The sequence below is a fragment of the Peromyscus californicus genome, unplaced genomic scaffold (genome assembly GCF_007827085.1).
Source record: "Peromyscus californicus insignis strain IS unplaced genomic scaffold, ASM782708v3 Scaffold_4__1_contigs__length_199733344, whole genome shotgun sequence".
In the NCBI taxonomy this organism is placed as follows: domain Eukaryota; kingdom Metazoa; phylum Chordata; class Mammalia; order Rodentia; family Cricetidae; genus Peromyscus; species Peromyscus californicus.
Window position 1 is genome coordinate 64,301,741 of NW_026294562.1, and position 24,565 is coordinate 64,326,305.

Sequence of the window (24,565 nt, forward strand, 5' to 3'; positions counted from 1 at the left end):
ACTATAAAGACAAACACACAGGAAGTAGCTCCCTTTCGGAGAGCTCTCTTGGCTGAAGCAGGAAGGGTAAGGCTCTTAACTCTGACCTCTTGGCTTTCTTCTCTGAATCGGCTCTGTGTTTCTTATTTAATAAGACGGTTGGTTACATCTACAGACTACAGCAGGTCAAAGTATCTAAAGGCAAGAAAAGGGCTTACACAGCCAAGGGCAGAGTTGCTATTACAAGTGTACACATTTAAAATTCAGATGCCTAGCCAGGAGTGGTGACACATGCCTGTAATCCCAGCACATCATGGATGGAGAAAGAAGGAGCAGAGATTAGGCCATCCTTGATGACATACTGATTTTAAACTAGTCCAACCTACTTGAGACCCTATAAGAATGACAGTGATTAAGAAATCAAATGTAACCAGGCGGTGGTGGCACACGCCTTTAATCCCAGCACTCGGGAGTTCAAGGCCAGCCTGGTCTACAGAGTGAGTTCCAGGATAGTGGCAAGGACTTTTTCACAGAGAAACCCTGTCTTGAAAAAACAAAAAACAAATGAGAAAAGAAAGAAAGAAATCAAATATTAGAGGAAGAGCAACGAAAGAGATATCTGGATAGAGAGGGCCATTGTGGGGTTAGGGAGAAATCTGGTGCCAGGGAAACTCCTGGAAACTGCAAGGATGACCCCAGCTAAGACTCCTGGCAATAGTGGAGAGGGTACCTGAACTGGCCTTCTCCTGTAATCAGATTGGTGATTACCCTAACTGTCATCATAGAAGCTTCATCCAGTATCTGGTGGAGGCAGATGCAGAGACCCACAGCCAAGCACTGGACTGAGCTCCTGGAGTCCAGCTGAAGAGAGGAAGGAGGGATTATATAAATTGGGGAGTCAAGATCATGATGAGGAAACCCAGAGAGACAGATGACCTGAGATCGGGAGAGCTCATGGACTTTAGACTGATGGACAAGGAACCTGCATGGTGCCAAACTAGGCCCCCAGTAAGTGGATGACAGTTGTGTAGCTTGGTCTGTTTGGGGGCCCCTAGAAGTGCAATCAGGATCTGTCGCTAGTGCTTGAGCTGGCTCTTTAGAACCTATTCCCTATGATAGGATGCCTTGCTCACCCTTGATGCAGGGAGGAGAAGCTTGGTCCTGCCTCAACTTGATATGCCATGCTTTGTTGATTCTCATGGGAAACCTTACACTTTCTGAGTAGTGGATGGGGGTGGTGGTGGAAAGGAGGTGGGGGGAGGGAACGGGAGGAGAGAAGGGAGGGGAAATTGATTGGTATGTAAAATAAATTTTTAAAAAATTAATTTTAGCCGGGTGGTCGTGGCGCATGCCTTTAATCCCAGCACTCCGGAGGCAGAGCCAGATGGATCTCTGTGAGTTTGAGGTCAGCCTGGGCTACCAAGTGAGTTCCAGGAAAGGCGCAATGCTACACAGAGAAACCCTGTCTCGAAAAACCAAAAAAAAAAAAAAAAATTAATTTTAAAAAAAGAAACCAAATGTTTCAGTGGTGGCACACACTTTTAATCCTAGCACTCAGGAGGCAGAGGAGTTCCAAGACAGCCAAGACTACACAGAGAAACTCTGTCTCAAAAAACCAAAGCCAAAACCAAAACAACAACAGCAACAACAAAAAAACAACCAAATAAACAAACAAAAAACCCAAGAGTGGAATTATATCATTTACAGGCAAATAGATGTGAGTGGAGACAATCATATTAAGTGAATTAGGTTACTCCAGAAAGAATAGGTTAATCCAGAAATATCAAATGTCTTCTTTCCTATGTGGTTCCTAGATTTTTAAAGACTTATTTTTATTTGTGTGTATCTGAGTGTGAGTTTGTGCATGTAGGTGGGTTTGTGCGTGTGCATGCAGTGCCTAAGGAGACCAGAAGAGGGCACCAGACACCCTGGAGGTGGAGTTCAAGGTGACTGTGAGCTGCCTAATCTGGGTGCTGGGAACTGAGCTCTGTATCTCTGAAAAAAGCAGCGAGCACTCCTAACCTCTGAGCCATCCCTCCACTCACCCTCCCCTCTCCCCAGCCACACACCTGATTTTATATAAGATATATAAAATATGTACAGGAAGCAGAAAGAAGTCTAGGAGAACAGAGGGGATTAATAGGAGGGCCCCTGAGAGGTGAGAAAGGGGAGCGGAGAGCTCTGGAGAGTGTGCTTAAGGAGCATTGTACGTCTACATGAAAATGTTCTTACATAGCACAGTACCACCTACAATGAGTGTGTGCTAGTGGGAACACACACACACACACACACACACACACACACACACACACACATTGAGACAAGGTCCCTAATTTATTTTATTTTATTTTTTCTCAAGACAGGGTTTCTCTGTAGCCCTGCTGTCCTGGAACTTACTGTGTAGACCACACTGGCCTCAAACTCACAGAGATCCACCTGCCTCTGCCTCCTGCATGCTGGGATTAAGGTATATGCCACCACTGCCTGGCTTGAGATAAGGTCTCTACATAGCTTGGTCTGTCCTGGAAGTTACTATGTAGACCAGGCTGGCCTTCAACTACAGAGGTCCACCTGCCTCTGCTTCCCAAGTTCTGGGATTAAAAGTGAGTACCACCACAGCTGACCTTCTCCAATCTATTTTGTTAGCTAGTAGAATAGCAAGATGGCTTTGGGGGCAGGGCTGTTGGTACACCCAAGGATTTTTTTCTATCTATTTTAGGAACTTAGAAAAATAACAAATCAAACTCAAATGAAATGAGAGGAGGAGGAGTTAATAACTATAAGACAAAATTCATGAGATAGGAGAGAAAGGACAATAGAAAAACAAACTGAGCCAGTAGTCTACTCTAAAAATACCCATGGAGGCTCTATTTTCGTGGCAGTCCATGAAGCTGAATATATCCTTCCCAGCCACTGGCTGTCAGAAACTCACCCAAGCAGAGGAAGAATGAAAACTTTACACTTTCTGAGAAGCACATGGCCACAGAAGTAGTTGCTGATGCTCTGGGTGAAGAGTGGAAGGGTTATATAGTCCCAATCAGTGGTGGGAACCACCAACAAGGTTTTCCCAGGAAGCAAGGCTCATGACTCATGGCAGAGTGTGCCTGCTGTTGAGTAAGGGGCATTCTTGTGTTGTAGACCAAGAAAAACTACAGAGGAAGTGCAAGTCTGGTTATTCATTGTGGATGCTAATCTGAATGTTCTCAATGTGGTTATTGTAAAAGGAAGAAGAAGAAGAAGAAGAAGAAGAAGAAGAAGAAGAAGAAGAAGAAGAAGAAGAAGAAGAAGAAGAAGAAGAAGAACTCCTGGACTGACAGATAACTATGGTGCCTTGGCAGCTGGGGCTAGAAGAAGCTAGCAGAATCTGAAAGGTTTTCAATCTCTCTAAAGTTGATGTCTGCCGATACGTTGTCAGAAAGCCCTTCAAGAAGGTAAGAAGGTAAGAAGCCCAGGACCAAAGCACCCAAGGCTCAGTGTTCTGTTACTCCACATGCCCTGAAACACAAATGCCAATGTATTTCTCTGACAAGACAACTCACTAAGAAAAATAAGGTGGAGTCTGTGTAATGTGCTAAAATTTTGGCCAAGAGAATGAAGGAAGCCAAAGAAAAATGCCAGGAACAGATGGACAAAAGACAGACAGAGGCTGTCCTCGCCGAGAGCTTCTGCTTCTAAGTCCAGGCAAAAATAAGAATCTTTAATAGTAACAAAGAAATCATCAGATCTTTAAAAACCCATAAAGGGCTTGGAAGGTGAAGAAGAGCTTGTTGTTTAAGAGTGAAGACCTGAGCTCAAACCCTGACACCCACATAAATCTGTAACGTGGGGCTTGAGGGTACACATAGGCTCCCTGGCTATTTAGCTAAGCAAAAACAACAAGCTCCAGGTTCAGTGAGAGACCCTGTCTCAAAAAACTAAGCAATAAAGGAAGACATCCGTTTTGGACCTCTGACCTCTACATGCAGCCATACACATGAGTGGGCACACCAGACACATGGGCAAGTGAATGCCCAAATGCATGCACGTAATACATACATACAAATATCATTCAATTCACAAATCTCAGATAAATTTACTAAAATGTGTCAGATATTTTAAAATGAGAGGTTTTGTAAATTCTGTGCCAATAAATTCAAAAATTAAAGATAAAATGGAAAAACTCTGGAAACATAACAAAATTAGCTTTAAAAAAGATTTTTAGAGATACTGAATCAATGGATTAAAAAAATCTTTCCCCAAATAAAATTCTAAGCACAGATGGCCTCATTGGCAGCTTCTACCAACCCAATGTGTAGGGGAGAAGATGAAAATCTGTGTGGGTTTGAGTTTTTTTGTTGTTAAATTTTTTTATGTTTTGGAGATAGAGTCTCTCTATGTAGCTTAGGATGACCTAAATTCTACTGTTTAAGCCTCCTGAATGCTAGGATTATGGGCATATGCTATCGTATGCAGTCTAAAAAGTTATTGAATGCAAAATGTGTGCTAGTGTCAAAACACACAACAATATCAAAAGAATTACACAACCTTGCAGGGGCTCCCAGCCTCTGCGGAGAGTAAAAATGTTGAGCCAAGGACAAGGGTGATATGAGTCATGTGACTGGCACTTTAAAGGTCAGAGCTCACCACATGTATTATCTGTGTAACCACCAAGCATCAACTCGTGGCAAATCTACTCTCTGAAGTACCACTCAGATTCACACAGCATAGATATGAAGCACAGATGGTACTTTTCTAGGTTGTATGTGTGCAAAATTGTTCAAATGGCATGGGGCCTTGTATCAGTCACTTTTCTGTTGAGGTGATAGAATACCATTACAAAAAATCAACTTAAGGAAGATTGATCTTGGCTTACCGTTTCAGAGTCCATCATGTCAGGGAAAGCATGGCAACAGGCAGGCATGGCCGCCACATCTCAACCACACACAGAAAGCTGGAAATGGGGGGAGACTGTCAACTTTCCCTCAAAAAGAGACAACAACAGCAAAACCTTACTAACCAAAATAAAAACAAACAAAAGCAAAACAACACCAAAAACGCCCCACAAAGAATAACTGGAACAGCCAGGTGGTGGTGGGTGTGGTGGCCACCCCTTTAATCCCAGCAGAGGCAGGCAGATCTCAGAGTTAAGAGTCCAGTGTGGTCTAAAGAGTGAGTTCCCGATCAGTCAGGGCTACACAGAGAAAACCTGTCTCGAAAACAAAAAGACAAAAAACAAACACACAAAAGAATGGCATGAACAGTAAATATGTTCAGTATACCGGTAAACATAATGTATAAAGTTGAAGATATATAGCATTAGATCTTATTAAGGACAACCTAAAACAACGCACTAGGTGGCGCAACCACGATTGGATACGAAGAGTGGGATAAGAAGCAGTGGAGGAGGGCTGGGATGCAAGTCAGTCGGTGGAGTGCTCGCCTAACATACAAGCCCTGAGCATGGATCGGTGTGGTGGTGCATGGCTGTCCTCCTAGCACTGGGGAGGTGAAGGCTATGTATAGAGCTTCAGGCCAGCCTGGGTTAACCGAGATTTGTGTGTCCAAGTTTCATTTTAATTTCCGGATCAAATACCCTGATAAAAACAAATGTGAGGGAGAAAGGGTTTCTTTAGTTTATAATTTCAAGTTACAATTCATCGTTATCAGGACATCAAGGCAGGAATGTGAGCAGCTGGTCACACCCACAGTCAAGAGCAGATGTGGAAACTGAGGCACACAACCTCTAGCTGTCAAAAGCCAAGCTCAATAAAGCTGATTGGTGTGCTTGTGAATCTATGAACCGGATGGCTGTGCTGAGGCTCCAGGTTCTGACAGCGCTATCCTGGGTGGCTAACTGAAGTCCTGGATGCGAGGCTCATCCTGCTCTAAGGTTTCGTTTTTGATTTGCAGAGCAAGTGCTCTGTTGCTGAGACACCCCAGCAGTCATTTTCTCCTGGGAGTATTTCTGGTCCTCTGGCTTCCAGTGTGTCTCTCTCCAACCTAATCCACTCACTGCCTACATTTGCTAAGAAACTTAATGCACTTACGAGCAGCTTCTTTTGCTGTTTATCTGTCACTCATCCCTCCATCTCTCCATGTCTCCATCCCCTTCACCCCTCCATCCCCTCTATCACCCCATCTGTCCATCCCCTCCATTCCTCCATTCCCTTTATCGCCCATCCCTATATCCCCTTCATCTTTCCATTTCTCCATTCCCTTGTCTCCCATCCCTCCATCCCTCATCCTCTCTATCCCTTCACCTCTCCATACCCTTTATCCCTCAACCCATCCATTTATCCACCTCTCCATCCCTCCATTCCCTCCAATCATGATTTTTTCCTTCAGTGGCTTTTATCAGGGTATTTTATTACAGCAAAAGGAAAATAAAGTAAAACACTGAGGATGTAGGTCAGTGCTCCAGAACTTCCTAGCATGTGTGAGGCCTTGGCTTCAATCCCAGCACTGAAAAAATAGACAAATACGATTTCTGAAAGATTTAGTTTTTAGTTTTGTTTTATTTCATGTATGTGGGTACTTTGCCTGCATGTAGGTCTGTGTACCACATGTGTGCCTGGTGCCTGTGGAGGCAGAAGAAAAGAAGTCCCTGGGGCTGCAGTTACAGATGGTTTTGAGCAGCCATGTAGATGCTAGAACTGCCTAGGTCCTTTGGAAGAGCAATCAATGCTTTTAGCAGCTAAATCATCTCTTTAGCCCCTATTTTTTTCATGTGTGTGTGTGTGTGTGTGTGTGTGTGTGTGTGTGTGTGTGTGGTGTATGTGTGTGGTGTATGTGTGTGCACTCAATGCAGGTACCTACAAAGGCTAGAAGCATTGGGTTCCTCTAGAAAGCCACCTGTTGTGGGTGATTGAGCAGTATACACTTTCCTGCCCAGTTTTTAGTATTTTCAATCTGCCAGGAGTGGTGACACATACCTGGAATGCCATCACTGAAGAGTCTGAGGCAGGAGGATTGTCATGAGTTGGAGGGCAGTCTATCTGGGCTACATACCAAGTACCAAGCCAGGGAGAGAGACGAAACAAGATCCTGTGTATTGTTACTTCCCTCATTGCTTTGACACCAAATCTGACCAAAGCAGCTTAAGGAAGGGGTGATTCGTTTGGGCTCACATTCAAAGGGAAGTCCGTCATGGGGATGAAGGCTGCTGACTGCAGTGTGCCCACAATCAGCAAGCAGAGAATGATGGAAATTTGTGCTCAGCTCACTTTCTCCCTATCAGTCAGGACCCCAGTCTGTGGAATGATACTGACCACAATTACAGTGACTCTTCTCATTCCGTTAACCTAATCTATATCACAGGCACACCTAAAGACTTGTCTTCTGGGTGATTCTAGAGCCTGTCTAGTTAACTATATTAATCACCACACTGTGTCTTCAACAAAACATAAATTTTCAGTTTGTGATTGATTCTCCCCCACCAAACTGGGGACTGAACCTAGGCCTTATGCCCACTGGGCAAGCTCTCTACCATTGAGCCAATCCCCAACCCTGCAATCTGTGGTTGACTGGATCCATGGCTGCAGAACCAGCAGATATGAAGAGCTGGCATGTGATCATGCACATGCCAAACTGCTGCCTGCTTTTGTGGTTTGTTCCTATTTATTGATGGGTACTGTGGTTTGGACATAAACTATCCCCAAAGGCTCATGTGTTGAGGACGGGGTCCCAGTTGATGAGTGGGCTGTAAGTCCACCAGTAGAGCAATCCACTGACCAGTCTACAACAGGATGGGGTAATTGGAGGAAGAAGGTCACGGGGACCTTGAAGAGGTTGTGTTGTTCTGGATACCTCCTCTCTGCCTTTCCTTCCTCACCCCCTTGTGATGAGCAGCTTTGCCCCCCACACTTTATGATGCTGCACCTCTCAAGTCCAAAGCAATGGAGCAGGTTGACCAGGAGTCCAAATTCCTCCTTCTCGGGTATGTTGTCAAAGTGATGGAAAGTCCTAACACCCTAGGTATTACGCTGTTGTGTAGTTACCACTGTTTGCCTACTCTCCTGTGGAGAGACACCGAGGAACATTTTAGTTTGCGTCTGTTCTGAGTAAAATGCTATAGACATTTTTGTAGGCAGCTTCCAGTCTTGGTCACTTTCTTGTGTTATTTTCAGGCTTCTGCGTCTTGGACAGCAGAGGGTGTCAGTGAACTGAAAAATGGCCTCCTGGAGAGCTTGGGGCTCAGATTTTCCCAGGAGGGAGTATCTGTGGTTCAATATTTGCTACCATCTTCTCAGTTCTGAAATTTAGGAAGAACTAAGTACGTCAATAGAAAGGAATTTTGACCACTATAATAATTTTAAATAATGTTCTTTATTCTTTGAAATTTTCATACATGTATACAATGTATTTTGACTATATCCACCCCTACTTCCTGTTCTAACTTCTCTAATACCATCCCCCTTATACCCTATTACCCTCCTCCCAACTTCATGTTCTCTCTCTCTCTCTCTCTCTCTCTCTCTCTCTCTCTCTCTCTCTCTCTCTCTCTCTCTCTCAGGCATTGAGTTCAGTCAGTGTTGCCCTTATGCTCACTGAGGCTTCCTACTTCAGCAGCCAAAATGCCAGTAGCTCCTCAGCTCAGGGTGGGTCCTCAGGAGCCCCTCCCCCATCCATGCTGGAATATTGCCGGGGTTAATCTTGTGCAGGTAACCACAGCTGCTGTGAGGTGATGTGTGCAACAGCCATATCATGTCACAGTTCTTTCCTATACTCTCTAGCCCTTAGACAGCCTTCTTCTGAGATGTCCCTAAGCCCTGGGTGTGGGGAGGTTGATATAAATGACCATCCACAGCTGGACACTCAGTTATTGTCAGAACTTTGCCTGGTCATTTTCTTTACTTCTTTAACTTTTTTTGTTGTTGTTGTTTTGTTTTTGTTTTTCGAGACAGGGTTTCTCTGTCTAGTTTTGGTGCCTGTCCTGAATTCCGCTCCGTAGACCAGGCTAGCCTCAAACTCAAAGAGATCTGCTTGACTCTGCCTCCCGAATGCTGGGATTAAAGGTGTGCACCGCCGCCCCCTGACTTCTTTAACTTTTAATGTGCACTTATTTGTACTGAATGTATCCCTGGGCTGTAGGTTTTTTGTTTCCTTGGGGATGCCTTTTTTCTTCCTTTTCAGTCACCAGCCCTTGACGTGGCAGGAGAGCTCTTATGTGGGTATATACATGAGCTCTGTAAGAGGGCTTCGAAATCTCAAGTGCTTTGCCCACCTGGATGTGTCTAATGATCAGAGAATAATCTATGCCTAACCTGAAAGTTAGCACTACTCTCTGCTTCTTCTTATCCTCTTGAGACAGACTCTCACTAGGTAGCCCTGGCTGGCCTGGAACCTGCTATGTAGATCAGGCTAGCCTGGAACTCATAGAGATCATCCTGCCACACCTGGTTAATCTGTATTTTTAAGCATATGCAGCTTAAATTTAGTGCTTTTTTTTTTTTTTTGCCAATGATCTATTCTAGCCCCAGTGTTTGGCCTGAGCACACCTACTCACAATGCTGTTACACCTCCAGAATGGCACATACTACTTCTGTAAAGTGACATCTTCAGAGACTTGATGGCTTTTCTGATGTGCAGACCCTTGATGGCCTGGGTAGTCCCATGGGTATTTATAAAGCAAACAAGAGGAACTGACCTCTTGATTTACATAATTTTGTGTTGTTTCTTGGGCAAAAGGGCAGTGAACCATTTACTTTCTAGGATCACTCAAGGTGCTCACAGAAAGATGAGCTGTCGGTGGGTCATCACTAGTGACTGTGCATGAAGTGTTTCATCCATGGCCAGAGGACGCCCCCAAGGAGATGAGTACAGATGAATCCCTGTGAAGGTCCTCAGGTCCCTGGACCTCATATTGGCCAGCTGGGTTCTATGTAGTTTTCTGTTCCATTAACGTCTTCCTCATAGAGGCTGCCATGGTACCATCCCTGGGGAGCCCTCCACCATGCTCTATCAGGTCACTCAGACTAAAGTCCTGGGAGACAAACTGCCTGGGCCACGGTGTTTCTCACATCAGATCTTCTTTGGGGCATTGTGTCCCCTGTCACTCCTGATTCCAGAGCCTGGAAGGTATGAAGATGGCTTCAACTGCAGAGAAGACCTGGAGCTGACAGGTTTGACAGCAAGAGTGGAGCAGGGCCTGTGGGCCCAGGATCATCAAACCCTTACTGAAGACTTCTAGACTCTAGACCTGGGAATTTGTCACTTGAACATGTTCACCAGACAGCGGTGCTATGCAGCCAAGCTTGGAAGCTGCTGTTCTGCAGGAATGATAGGATAAAAGGGGAGATTATTGAATTTACTTTTAAACTAAAAAGCAACTACTAGTCTCAAATAGTTTACATTGGTATGAATTTTTGTATATTGATACAAATGTAAGGTTATTTTTCTTATACATACTGTATATATGTTTCTATTCTTTTTTTTTTTTTTTTTTTTTTGGTTTTTCGAGACAGGGTTTCTCTGTGTAGCTGGCCTCGAACTCACAGAGATCCGCCTGGCTCTGCCTCCCGAGTGCTGGAATTAAAGGCGTGCACCACCACTGCCCGGCATGTTTCTATTCTTATTTCAGGTATTTTTGCATAATGATACAAATTTAAGGTTATTTTTGCTATAACATACTGTATATATGTTTCTACTCTTGTTTAAGGTATTGTACCTATGCAGCTCTTTAAAAATGTTCTAGTACTTGAAAGATATTATTACAAACTATTTAGGACAGTTAAGAAATGCAGGTTAGTAGTTAGTCATCTATAACAATCAAACTTATAGTGTTAGGTATGTTTCAAGGTCAACCAGAGATGTAGTTTAGATGGAGATCTAAAATATACATCAGAGAGCTACAGAATATGGTATTTAAGATGTTTTAATAACATAAGGCTTTTCATGACAATGAGATACGTCTGTTCCTTGCAGCACCAATCTACTTCAGAGAAGATGAGGGGAAATGAAGAACCTCTATACGAAGTTTGCTTTCACTGTGGCAAAGTTAGTCACTGGGCAAGAAACTGCCCTTGCCTCAACTGCTGACAGTTTGCTGTCCGAATTGGACAATCAGGACACAGAAGGCGACTGCTGAACTTTGCCAAGACAAGGCAGGACAGTCCTTCAAAATTCCTGCTTCACAGAAAAGTCTGTCAGATATTCTAGGCCTGTAGGCCAAAGATAAATGCCCCAATGTTGCAGAGGAAACTTTGGTGACTGTCCAGGTCTCCAGCTATCTCTGTCACTCCTACAGTTTTGGAAGTTTTTTGCTCTGCACTTCCTGTTCACTCAGGATAATATATTATCCTTCTCTGGTCTCTATTAGGGGTTAAAGACTAGATAGTTATACCATCTTCCTTGTTACTAAATTCAGAAAAGAAAGTTATGAAAGAGATATAAAGTTTACAAGGTTGAGAGTCAGAAAAGCTTAAGTGATTAATCTAAGAAAATGTTTTAAGGTCTAAATATATTTTTAGGTTGGTAATACAAGTTATGATAGAAAGTGGTTTAGGTATAAAACTTAGAACTCACCAAGATAGGATAGATAATAGTGTATTTTCTCTGAATTTTCCAAATACAAATCTAACCGGACATTGTGAATTTAATTCTTACCTGATAATTGTTTTTATTGTTTATAGTTTTTTATTGTGAATTTATATTCTGCCAAGATAATATATACATATTTTTGTTTCTAAAATATTCACTTCCTGGGTAAAAGTGGAATAAATAGAACACTGTCTAAGTCAATAACAAAGTTTCTAGAATTGTTCACAAGACGATATTTAGCATGACAGTGTGATGGCAAAATGGAGATGTGTTTTGATGAAGTAATCAGGCATTTAGAAATGTTCTTTAGTTCAAGCTGTAACTTTATCTCGTATACTTGTAGGTCTCATACACTTCTTGTCTCAGGACATAAACAGAAAAAGTACACAGTAAATATGTATAGTTTTTGCATGTTCAAGTTTAAGTGGTTAGTTTGTTGATGGTCAGTCTACTCTCATTTCCTTTAATAACATGACATCTACAATGCAGGTACACATGCTGTTACCAGGCATCTCAGCAACTCCACATCTACTGACTTGTGATACTTATTAGGGAGACAAAGAAGAAAGAAGATCTAGCCCTTTCATGCAAGGAGCTGGGACTCTACATCTGTCTTCTAATCTGAAAAGCATATAACTTCCCTTACCATGGCCCCTTTGGGCCTCCATCAGAAGGACTTGGCCCCCCCCATGAGTGTTTATAGTTTTATTGTGTTAGAGTTAAACCCTTTCCTTTTTATTTGACAAAAATAGGGAAATGTTGTGGGACAATCTTTGTACACTGTGAAGATATGTCTCTGCCAAGGAACCTTCTGATTGGTTTAATAAAGAACTGAATGACCAATAGCTAGGCAGGAAGAATCTGGAGCAAGGATTTGGGGTGGGGCAGGGGGAGAGAATGACACAGACAGGGGATATACAATACGGAGGAGAGGTACAAGCCATGTGGCAGAATTTAGATTAATATAAATGGATTAATTTAAGTTATAAGAGCTAGTTGGTAACAAGCCTAAGCTAAGGCTGAGCTTTCATAATTAATAAGAAGTCTCTGTGTCATTATTTGGGAGATAGCAGTCAAAACAAAAGTCTGGATACAGTTCTGTGTGCCTAGTCCATGTATTGGGGAGGGGGTGTCTCCCTAAAGGCTCAGGGTCCAGGTAGTTCCTATAGAAGTAGTCAGGAGAGTCCTGACTGGTGTTTTTGAGGGAGCCACATCTAAGCCAAGAAGTGGTCTAGGGGACTGATGCATGAAGAGAACAGAGGATAAATGTCAGAGTTAGTGACACAGCTGCCTCTTGTTCTGACATCGTCCATGTCCCTTCTATCACCTGTGGAGTATTCCTTCACACTGCGTGAATATACGCTGCTATGGTTGGTTTAATAAAGAAGCTGACTGGCCAATAGCTCAAGAGAATAAAGTTAGGTGGGAGAGCGAAGCTGGGAATGATGGAAAGAAGGGTGGAGTCAGGCGAGTCACCAGCAGATGCAGAGAGAAGATGGGCATGTCTTACTGAGAAAAGGTACCAAGCAGCCGGGTGGTGGTGGTACACAACTTTAATCCCAGCCCTCGGGAGGCAGAGCCAGGCGGATCTCTGTGAGTTTGAAGCCAGCCTGGTCTACAGAGCGGAGATCCAGGACAGGCACCAAAACTATACAGAGAAACCCTGTCTCAAAAAAAAAAATAATTTTTTGGGGGTGGGGCATTTAATTTAAAATGTAAGAGTTAGCTAGTAATAAGCTGGGCTATTGGCTGAGCATTTACAATTAATATTAAGTCTCTGAGTGTTTATTTGGGAGTGGTCACCTGCACAGGAAAACTCTGCCTACCAATAGTGCCCAAATGTTCAGCAACTACATCCACATAAAATCTGAGAGAGCTTGGAAAGGGGTTCTAGACATACAGAAACAGAGCCAAAAGCAGCTTCCTAGTCTCATGTTCTCTCACGCTGGCTGTGATAGATGTGATATTTCTCCTGGCCACTGCCTGCAGACTTGAGCCACCAGTACACCATGACATAAGCCTCCCACAGTCTCTCATACTGGTACAATACAGAAAAGCATCTCATAGTTTAAAGGCTCATGTGGTTAGAAAAAGATTACAGGAGCCAGGCGTTGGTGGCCCATGCCTTTAATCCCAGCACTCGGGAGGCAGAGGCAGGAAGATCTCTGTGAGTTCAAGGCCAGCCTGGGCTACAGAGTGAGTTCCAGGACAGGCTCCAAAACTACACAGAGAAACCCTGTCTTGAAAAACCAAAAACAAATGAACAAACAAACAAACAAACAAACATACGCTGAATGGGTTCCAGTGTGCTTGGGAGAAAGAAGAGAAAGAGTATATAAAAACAGTTTAAGAATAATAAACTGCCAGGCAGTGATGGTGCACGCCTTTAATCCCAGCACTCAGGAGGCAGAGCCAGGCAGATCTCTGTGAGTTAGAGGCCAGCCTGGTCTACTGAGCGAGATCCAGGAAAGGCGCAAAGCTACACAGAGAAACCCTGTCTCGAAAAACCAAAAAAAAAAAAAAAAAAAAAAAGAATAATAAACTAAAGTCTTTAAAAAGGGAGTAAAGTATTATAAAAGAAAAAAGACATGTAAAGATGGAAAATACGCAGAGTCTGGATCCTGTATATTATTGTATTGTCTTTGAAATTTTTGGCTGCTAGGACACAATGGATTATGAGGGCTATTAGATTAAATTAACCTATATATTTTGAAAATGTCTTGAATTCAGAATTTAAGTCAAAAGGTGTATTGCTTTAGGAGAGAGGTTGTGCTTTTTTTTTTTTTTTTTTTGGTTTTTTGAGACAGGGTTTCTCTCTGTAGCTTTGGAACCTATCCTGGACTAGCTCTGTAGACCAGGCTGGCCTCGAACTCACAGAGAGTTACCTGCCTCTGCCTCCCGAGTGCTGGGATTACAGGCTTGCACCACCACCGCCTGGCGAGGTTGTGCTTTTATTTCAACGGGAAATTAGAGGCTGTGGATTCATTTCCGGTTAAAGAAAATCAGGTTTGATCAGGGAAGACCCCCTGAAATCTTGTCTACAGACATTAAAAAATAACAACAACAAAACAAAAACTAGAAGAACTACAAGACATGACATATATTTTAGCTGCTCAAACTTAAAACAAAAAAATTGTCTTTAACTAACTTGTGCACACCACATATTCCATACTTGTAATGCATGTTACCTTTAGTATTTTTTTTAGGTTTATTTATTTATTATGTATACAGTGCTCTGTCTGCTTGTGTCCCTGCAGGCCAGAAGAGAGCATAGGATCTCATTATAGATGGTTGTGAGCCACCATGTGGTTGCTGGGAATTGAACTCAGGACCTCTGGAAGAGCAGTCAATGCTCTTAACCTCTGAGCCATCTCTCCAGCTCCCGCATGTTACCTTTAAAAGTTCACATATTTTCAGAATAAGAAGAAAAAACACCAATAAAAACAGATGGCCCAGATGATCCAACATCTCAGAGTGCCTCTGTTACAATTTCCTCCAAATTCTGTATCCAGAACAGCTTCACGTTTGATGGATGAGATGACCCAGCCTCACAGACTACTCCAGCCAAGATTTAACAATTATCCTGATTTTCTCAAGGTTCCCTCAAAGGAATCAGCATCTCCAAACAACAGGAAATCGTCTAGAGAACAACACCCAAATTCCCAAAACATGGGTTATAGATGTTTATTATCGCTTAACAGGGGTTGGTTACAAGTTGTTATTGGTTATAGTTAAAAAAAAAAAAAAGCTAAACAAAGGAGTTAAATTCAAAGATCTCTTTCTAAAGAAAAAAAAAGGGGGAGATGATATAGAAATGATGAGATAAAAGGGAAGATTATAGGCCAGGCGGTGGTGGTGCACGCCTTTAATCCCAGCACTCGGGAGGCAGAGGCAGGCAGATCTCTGTGAGTTCGAGGCCAGCCTGGGCTACAGAGCGAGTTCCAGGAAAGGCTCAAAGCTACACAGAGAAACCCTGTCTTGAAAAACCAAAAAAAAAAAAAAAAAAGGGAAGATTATTAAATCTACTTTTAAACTAAAAAACTAACTTCAAAATATTTTACATTGGTATGGATTTTGGTTTATTGATACAAATTTAATTTTGTTATACTGTATGTATGTTTCTACTCTTGTTTGGGGTATTATGTTTATGCAGCTCATTTAAAAATGTAATATATAATTAAAAAATACAGATTAATAGTCATCTATAATAGTCAAACTTACACTATGTTAGGTATGTTTTCAAGATCATACACAGATATAGATATGTAGATATATAGATATAGATATAGATACATATGGTTTTCAAACACTTGAAAGATCTACAGAATATGGCATTTAATACATTTAATAACCTAAGGCTTTTCATGACAGTGACACATGTCTGCTCCTGGCAAGACCAATTTACTTCAGAGAAGATGATGGGCATTGAAGAAATTCTGTATGGAGTTAGCTTTCTTTATGGAAAAAGCTAGCCATTTGGGCAAAGAAACTGCCCTTGCCTCAATTGCTGACAGTATACTGTCCAAACTGGACCAGCAGGATGCAAAAAAAGCAACTGACAAACAAGGAAGGACAGTCCTTCAAAATTCTCTGCTTCTCAGAAATGTCTGTCAGATACACTAGGCCTGTAGGCCACCCTTGGATGCCCCAATATCACAGAAGAACTTAGGGTAACTGTCCAGGCAGCCAGATATCCCTGTCATTAGGTAACATTTCACCCTTCTGAGGGATGGAGTTGAAGACTAGATAGTCAAAGTTTTCCTTAGTTATGATAAAAGGTAAATTAACTATAAAATTTTAGATAAAATAGATAATAGAATATTATCTCTAATTTTGCCAAATACAAATGAACTAGATATTGTAACTATAATTCTTACTTGATAACTGTTTTTGTTATATATAATCTTACTATGTTAAAAATAAAACCTTCCTTTTTAATTAGACAAAAAGGGGCAAATGTGGAATATTCCTTTACACTGTGTGAATATATGTTGCTGAGATTGGTTTAATAAAGAAGCTGACTGGCCAATAGCTCAACAGGATAAGGTTAGGCAGAAGAGCCAAACTGAGACTGATGGGAAGAAGAAGGACAGAGTCAGGAGAGTCACTGGCAGATGCAGAGAGAAGCAAGATAGGCATACTGTTCTGAGAAAAGGTGCTGAGCCATGTGGCAAAGTGCAGATAAGAAATATGGGTTAATTTAAAATGTAAGACTTAGCTAGTAACAAGCCTGAGCTATTGGCCGAGCATTTACAATCAATATTAAGTTTCTGAGTGATTATTTGGTAGTGTTCACCAGCACAGTAAAACTCTGCCTACAATCATCTACTGTGCTCATACAGGAGTGAACAGCAGAGCAGCATGGTGATGTCTTTCTCCTTTGCTATCTCCACCCATGAGGCTATGCTATGGTCTCCATTTCAGATCTGGCCAACCTCTGCAGTGGCAGGCTCCCTACTGTGGGAGCCCGTTCTCGGGTTCCTCGTGGCTTTACCCAGCAGGTCCACATAGAGGATGATTAGGACCACGGGCCTGAGTGCAGGTGTCTGAGATGGTCTGCACTTGGCTGTGCTGGGGGAGGAGGTCTTTTGCTCCACCCCTTGGCATCTCTATAAAAACCCTGGGGCAGAGATAGTCGGGGCCCGTTGGAATAGGTTCCAGGCCCTCTCGAGGCTATCCTTTATTTTCTATCTGTTTATCTCCGCGATATTCTCCGCAATAAATCCTTCTATCTAATATTTCCTGCTGCTCGCACTCAAGAAAACTCTGGGGAACTGTGGGGGTGGTTGGGTAAACGCCCCACAGAATGGCGCCATGAACAGGGACTAAAGAAAAAAGAAAAAAAAAGGGACTAAAGAAAAGAGGGGACTGAAAAAAAGGGGGGACTAAAGACAAATGAACAGGGACTAAAGATAAAGGAAAATAATAGTTTTATTACAGAGTTTTTGGCGAAAGTGCTGAGTTCAGCCCTGCCAGTGGATAAGGCATGCCGGTGTTATGGAAATATATATATTTTTATATATATTGAGAGGCAGGGGTTTTATCCTCGAGAGAAAAGGAAAGCAGACTGGAAGGATGTCCGATGCTGCAGCGAAATTCTGTCAAAATTTTCTATCTTCTATCCCTTTCTCAATTTCTATCTGTGAAAAATAAGTATAAGGCATAGGGTAGTAATATAGTATAGAAAAAACTTAGAAGTGTAAGATTGTATAGGAAAAAATAAGTAAGGCAACTAGACAGAAAAACTCTCCAATTTTCTAACTTTGGGGGCTATAAACGCAAACTGGGAAAAAAAATCTTTCTTTGGGCTTTTCGGGTAGTAAAAGAGCTCTCTGAGCTTTTGGGGAAGAAAAAGTTTCCTATGGAAGCTTCTTGACCTGGGGACAGCTGAAATGCTGAATCCAAGTGGCAGGAGAAAGTGATTTCTCCCTGAGGCAAAAATGGGGATGTAAGAAGTCAAAGTTTAAAGTTGGGAAGTTTTGGGAAAAGTTGGTCTTTCTCCTGGGGGGGAAAATCTTTCTCTTAAACTATAAAGCTTTTCTTGGAAAATTTGGGGGGAAAAAACTCTCTAAAAAGCCTTCATCTTTCTCAAAAGCTCTTAAACTTAAAGCCTTTAACTTTCTCAGAAGGACAAAAATTAGAATCACCTGAAGATATTAGTATGGGGACCAACTGTGATTAGCTCTAAGGGAAAACAACCCTCTTAAGACAGCAAAACCTCTAAGTTCTGTCTTTCAAGCTTTAAAAATCCTCCCTGCAATGCAGGAGGCAGGGACAAGTTTCTAAAAACCTCTCTTCTAAGCTCTGTCTCTTCAAGCTAGTAAAAGACAGTGGGTCAGAGTACCTTGAGGGAAACGCTTGGGAGAGTGTGGGTAAAGAGCTACAGAGAGCCCAAAAGGGCGGGAAACTTTACTGGGAAAAGCAAAAAAGCCAAGCTTTTCAGTTACAGCTGAGCTGAGGCATCAAGGGTTTTGTTTGAGTAAGCATTTCAGAATGAAAACATGCTCCTAATCGTCCTAAAGCAAAGATCCCCTGAAGCAATGCAAACTGTTAGCACTGTATCCTCGCTTCTGAGCAAAAACCCAGAGGTGACTGGCCAGCGTCTCTGAGTTGGGGTGCATTTCGGGGATACTAGGGTTCCTGCAGTTGTAAACTTCCTGGAGCACAGAGCTGAGGCAGGAAGGTGCAGGACCCAGGGGAAGATTGCTAATGAACAAACAAAACTAAAGCCAGTGGGAACAGCACAGTTGCCCGTTTTCCTACAAGTCCTGGTTGATAGGTCCACAGCTGCAAAAAGAAATCTGAGAAAAAGCTTTCCTATCAAAGTAAGGACCTTTCTGGGAAAACAGTAAAGCTGAACTGTGTCTGAAGCAGTTGTACTGCTGAGTCAGAATGCTGTCTGGGGAAAGAGCCCAGCCAGGGCAGAACAGAACTATCCAGGAGTAAAGCTTTCTTTTCTGTCAGAGAAAGTACCTCTTTGAGAAAAGCTTTGTTTCAACTGCCTCCCTGAGATGAGGGAGTGTAGCCCTGAGGGGTGATTGCCTCTGGTATAAGCTCTGTCCTTAAGCACCCAGACAAGCAAACCCAACCCACTGGGGGACTGGGCCAGGTGAAGGCCTGATGAAGCAAAGCACCTGTCCTAATGGGAGTTTAGAAATGGCAAAAACCTCCCTTGTTAGATTTTCAGTCTGTATGCAAACCACACAGACCCGAAAACAAACGGACAAAAAGCCCCTACCTTCAGTAGCAGGGAAAGCCGCCACTGTAGTGTCGGAAACTGTTTCTGGGGTAGAGGGGATAAACTGAGACCAAACTGGGAACTGTCTGGGAGAAAGACTCTGAAGAAACAGAAGGGACATAATCCTCCCCAGAAATATATGACCTGAAAAAGCTGCTAGAATTTAAGGCAGATTTGGGGAGAGAAAAAAGCCCCTACCTCCAAAGGCAGCTAGCAGAGGAACAGAGCCGCAGACAGATACCTGAAGCTCTGCATCTGGGGAAGGATGGAATAAGCAAAATGAGAATAAAATCAGTGGGAGAAAATCTCTCTGAAAGAGCTATGGAAAAGCTGTTGTAAATGTTTTTCACTGACTGGCTAAGGCAAACACAAGCCCCAAGGAAAGTTGCTATCAGAAATGCCAGCCTCAATGCCGGCTAACGAGGCAGGTGCAGTTCTGATTTGGGGCCAGTGTCAAATGAAGGAGAGACACCTGTTAAAGCCAGCTAAGGAGAGACCAGAACCCTCCCAATGTGCCATAATTGAAAATGTAAAATACTTGTTCAAATCTCCCGTTGCAAAAGCAAAAAACTTTGTTCAAACCTCCCGGGGAAGAATTTGTAAGCAAGTCTGGTAAAAGAACCAGTTGACTCTCAGACCCAAAAAAATACGGGAAATGACTGATATAAGGGAAATCATATAAAGAACTGATATAAGGGACTGATACTATAATGGACTGATATAAGGGAAATGCATTCTGGCAAAGGTAGTTTTTCCGCTAAAGATGGCGACATTGCCCTGAAACACTTTTGTCAGCTCGAAAATACGTTCCTGGTAAACTTAAATACAGCTTTTAAAAGAATAAGGAGGAAAATCGTCTAAGAATTTAAGTGTCAGTTCCAATGAAAAATTGAAAGGATATGGAACTAGGTGCTTCGCGGTTTGGGGCTCCCTTGGTAAAATGCCTTATTTACCCTAATAGCTGTGCAAAGTTTTTACAGTAGTTGGAAGACAAAAAGCTACCTTTAAGAGCAAATAAGCCACTTTAAAATCCTTAAGAAAGCAAGGGAGCAGTTTATACACTGAACATTGTCTTAGATATGAAGAAACTTATGTGAAATTAAAAATTATTTACCTCTTGAACAAACAGCCTGCAATAAGTGATTCTTTTGCAAATCTAATTAAGGGGATAAGAAACAAGCATTCAAAAAGAAATGACTGCTTTATAGATGGGAAACAAACTTCAGAAAATCTAGCTGTCTTACAAAAGAGTTGCTTCATCTGAAAGTTCCTTATAAGAAATCAATGCTAAATATTACAGCTGCTAATAACATCAGGAGTTAAAGCTAATGAAGTGAAAATACTAAATACAGTTCGGAGCTGTGCCACTTGTGGCTTTACTAGTTCCTTTAGAAAAATACTTTATATCACCTAATAGCTGTGCAGTATTTGGCGAAGAGTTTTACAGCAGCTAAATACGGTAATTTCACGCTCAGTGTGAAGTGAAGTTTTTCGGTAGAAGGAACCAAAAGTACTGCTGTAATAGAAATGTTTGTCTGAATTGAAGCACTTAGGGGACTATTATGAATTTGGGTGAAGGGACAGCCTCTAGTTAAAAACCGTCTACCGTTGACAGTGCATCTCTGCCGGTCCGGAACGGCTGAGAGAACTGGCAACTTTGGAGTGTGGCTTCGTCCCAAAGATGTTACAGTCCCCTAGCAACAACTATCACAATTCTATAACAACAACACTCACTAAATCCCAGTGCTTTATATCAAAGCTGACTATAAACTCTAAACTTTAGCAATGATGTACGTACTTCCTGTCTAGTTAAGAAAATCTTTCTAAGATAGTAATAATAATTAAGAATAATAGAAAAAGATGAAAATAAGATATGAGTTTGAAGAAATTCTGTCTTGTTAGATCTGTGTTAAGAAATCTTTAGGTGTTTGCGAAGTTAAACGTATGCTAATAGTAGCCCTATATAAGTTTGTAAAATAGATCTATAGAGTTCCTTTAAGAATATAAGCTTGCAAGAAATATCTAAGGTAGTCTTAAGACATGTAGTAATAAGCTTGTAAGAAGTAAAGATGCTAGTTGTAAATGTAAGTTTAAATAAGAAATAAGATGGAATGAATAAAGTATATAAGAAGTAATAAGAAATATATTTGCTAAAGTAGTTCTATAGTTCCCTTAAAGAGTATAAATAAGTAGATGTTAATGTTATATGTGAATTTGTAAAAAAGTAAATGTTAAATATGAATCTATTCCTAATGTATATGGTGAAAGAACCCGAGACACAGAAGGTTAGTGTCCCAGCAGACTGCAAAGTAGGCAGTCTGAATGATTTCAAAAGTTCCAAAAGCCGCTAAGAAGCTAAGAATGGCAGAGGCCAGAACCAGCACAAGGCATCCGCAGCTGAGATCCGTGGAAAAATCAACGCAACACAGAAAAACCTGAGCTAACATCAAAAATGGTGCAGTTTAGAATACTACTGTACCTAAAAATGTCTCTGGCTTGAAAATAAGTTCAGAGACGCTTGTTTGAACAAAAGTTGTTAACTGCAAAAAGTTTTGGTTGAAAAACGTCTCTTCACATTTTGAAGTGAAAGCCTGATACCAGAATTTATTTCTTGTTTGAACTTTTTGAACTTAAAATGAGATAAAACTACAGAAAGATTTTGGTTCTGGATTTCTTCATATTTGGAAGGCTAGTACCAGAATTTATCATTTGAATTCTAGGACTTAATGAACTGAACAATAGATTTCATTGCAATGGGACAATTTTGAGTTTACTTATAGTAATGACCTAGGAACTGTTTTCTGGAATTGGGTTAAAAATGGAACTGTTTAAATGAAGAAATTTATTTCTACCTAGAATCAAGATGCAGTTTTGTGTATGCATATATGCTTTATTAATTGGTGATTCATGAATTGTTTTGTGGAACTGTTTACAGAATTGGTATTGTGTTATAAGTGGAACTGTTTAAATGGAAAAGTTTGGGTTTTCTAACTAGGTTTGAGATTTTGTTTAAAAAAGAAAAGGGGGAGTTATGAGGTTGAATTATGTTTTCAGAAATTATATTTACCCTATTGATATTAATGCACCCTGATTTTTTGGAGTTAAGGAAATATTTAAGTTTGATGTGAATACATCGAAGTTTTTTTCCTATGTTCTGTTAGCAAGAAAATTCAAATGATTGAGTTAATGTTGTAAGACGGAGAAAATTAACTATATATAGCACCATATATGCTAATTCAAATGGTTCTGTTAAGAGTTTGCTTTGAGTTATAAGATTGAGAGAATTGTGACTATGTATAGCGATATTTATGTGAACCTGTTAATGGTAATGATGAAGCTAAGGGATTCTTTAAGTTTGAAGTCGCCTTAAGAGTTTTTGGCTTAGAAAGGGCTTGAGGCAGCTAAGACTGCTGTAGTCACCTTGGACCTAAGTCAAAAGAGAAATGCCATCTTTATCATCCTCTACTCCCATATTGGGAGGTGTAACAGCTATGGAGATTGCTGTAAGCCATTAGTAGTTATTTTTTATATATTAAGAAAGGGGGACCTGTGGGAGCCCGTTCTCGGGTTCCTCGTGGCTTTACCCAGCAGGTTCACATAGAGGATGATTAGGACCACGGGCCTGAGTGCAGGTGTCTGAGATGGTCTGCACTTGGCTGTGCTGGGGGAGGAGGTCTTTTGCTCCACCCCTTGGCGTCTCTATAAAAACCCTGGGGCAGAGACAGTCGGGGCCCGTTGAAATAGGTTCCAGGCCCTTTCGAGGCTATCCTTTATTTTCTATCTGTTTATCTCCGCGATATTCTCCGCAATAAATCCTTCTATCTAATATTTCCTGCTGCTCGCACTCAAGAAAACTCTGGGGAACTGTGGGGGTGGTTGGGTAAACGCCCCACACCCTACCTACCCTAAATCTACCTGAAACACCAGCACTGGCAGCTACTTCTTTTTAGCTGGACAGTATCCCCAATGCCCAAGGTGAGAGAATGTGTAATGGTATGAGTTGGGGGGAACCATGTGGTGTTTTTATATATTTTCATCATCAGCCACAGCTGCTGCTGTTTGAAAAACAAACACTCTGAGTTTGAGGCCAGCCTGGGCTACAGAGTGAGTTCCAAAACTACACAGAGAAACACTGTCTCAAAAAAAAAAAAAGAAGAAGAAAAACAAACAAAAAAACCAAAGTGAGACATGGTGGTGCACACCTTTAATCCCAGCACTTGAGAGGCAGAGGCAGGTGGATCTCTGAGTTCTAGGCCAGCCTGGTCTACAGATCAAGTTCCTGGACAGTAAGAGCTACACAAAGAAACAACAAAAAAACCTATTGCAATTCATAACCATCAGAAACCAGTCCCTGTGTTTTTAAGTTTTCTGGCCTGAGATTTGAAAAAGTCTGTCCTGTGAAGACTGCATCCTCTTAAGATAGCACATGCCCAGAAATGGAGCTAACAAGGGAATGATGCCAAGGAGTCAGGAGAAAATGCTTACTCTGTGTCTGGAGCAAGGCGAGTCCTGTCAGGAGAATGGGGCCAGACTGGGTGTTAACAGAGCAGGACAGATGTGGGAGAGCTCAGAGGAGGGCTGGGGTGGAAGAGCAGAGACTGCATCCTCACGGAAGCCTGCACATTGGTGTTCATGGAAGCCTGCACATTGGTGTTCATGGAGGCTGTGGTGGTAAGAGCCAAAGCTGGGGAGCATGGAGGTATCCTTCAGTAGGTGAAGGAGTAAGTACTGTGTTCTGTTCAGACAATGGAAGGGTTTTCAGTAATGAGCTACTGAGCCAGGAAAAAGCATAGAGGACCCTTAAGAACAACTTCAGTAGGGCTGGAGAGGACCAGAGTTCAATTCCCAGCACCCACATGGTGGCTCATAATTGTCTGTAATTTCATTTCCAGATCTGATACCTTCTTCTGGCTTCCTCAGGTACTGAATACATATGGGGCACAGATAGACATACATTCAGCCAAAACACCTATACACATTAAAAAAAAAAACTTAAAAAAAAAACACATTTCTGGGCTTGGCATGGTGGCATACACCTTCAATCCCAGCACTGAGGAAGCAGAAGCAGCCCAATCTTTATAAATTCAAGGCCAACCTGGTCTACCTAGTGAGTTCCAAGCCAGGCAGGACTACATAGTGAGACCCTTTTTGTAAAACAAACAAACAAACAAATACATTACATTACATTACATTACATTACATTACATTACGGAGAGAATCCAGTCTGAAAATGCTATGTTGTAGGCTCCAACCCGTGGTATTCTGGAAAAGACAAGTCTGTGCAGACAGGGAAAAAAATGTGGGGGCTTCCAGGGGTGCTGAGGCAGAGGG

At 41.9% G+C, this 24,565-nt stretch overlaps 1 long non-coding RNA gene across 1 annotated transcript in view; it reads left to right on the forward strand.

The window, feature by feature from the left end:
• The first annotated feature begins 1,520 nt into the window (after positions 1–1,520).
• The window catches only part of LOC128094522 (uncharacterized), a 28,775-nt gene continuing 5,730 nt past the window's right edge, over positions 1,521–24,565 (forward strand). Inside the window, exon 1 of the long non-coding RNA XR_008212986.1 lies at positions 1,521–3,418. This is a non-coding gene — a long non-coding RNA (uncharacterized LOC128094522). The remainder of the gene's footprint in view (positions 3,419–24,565) is intronic.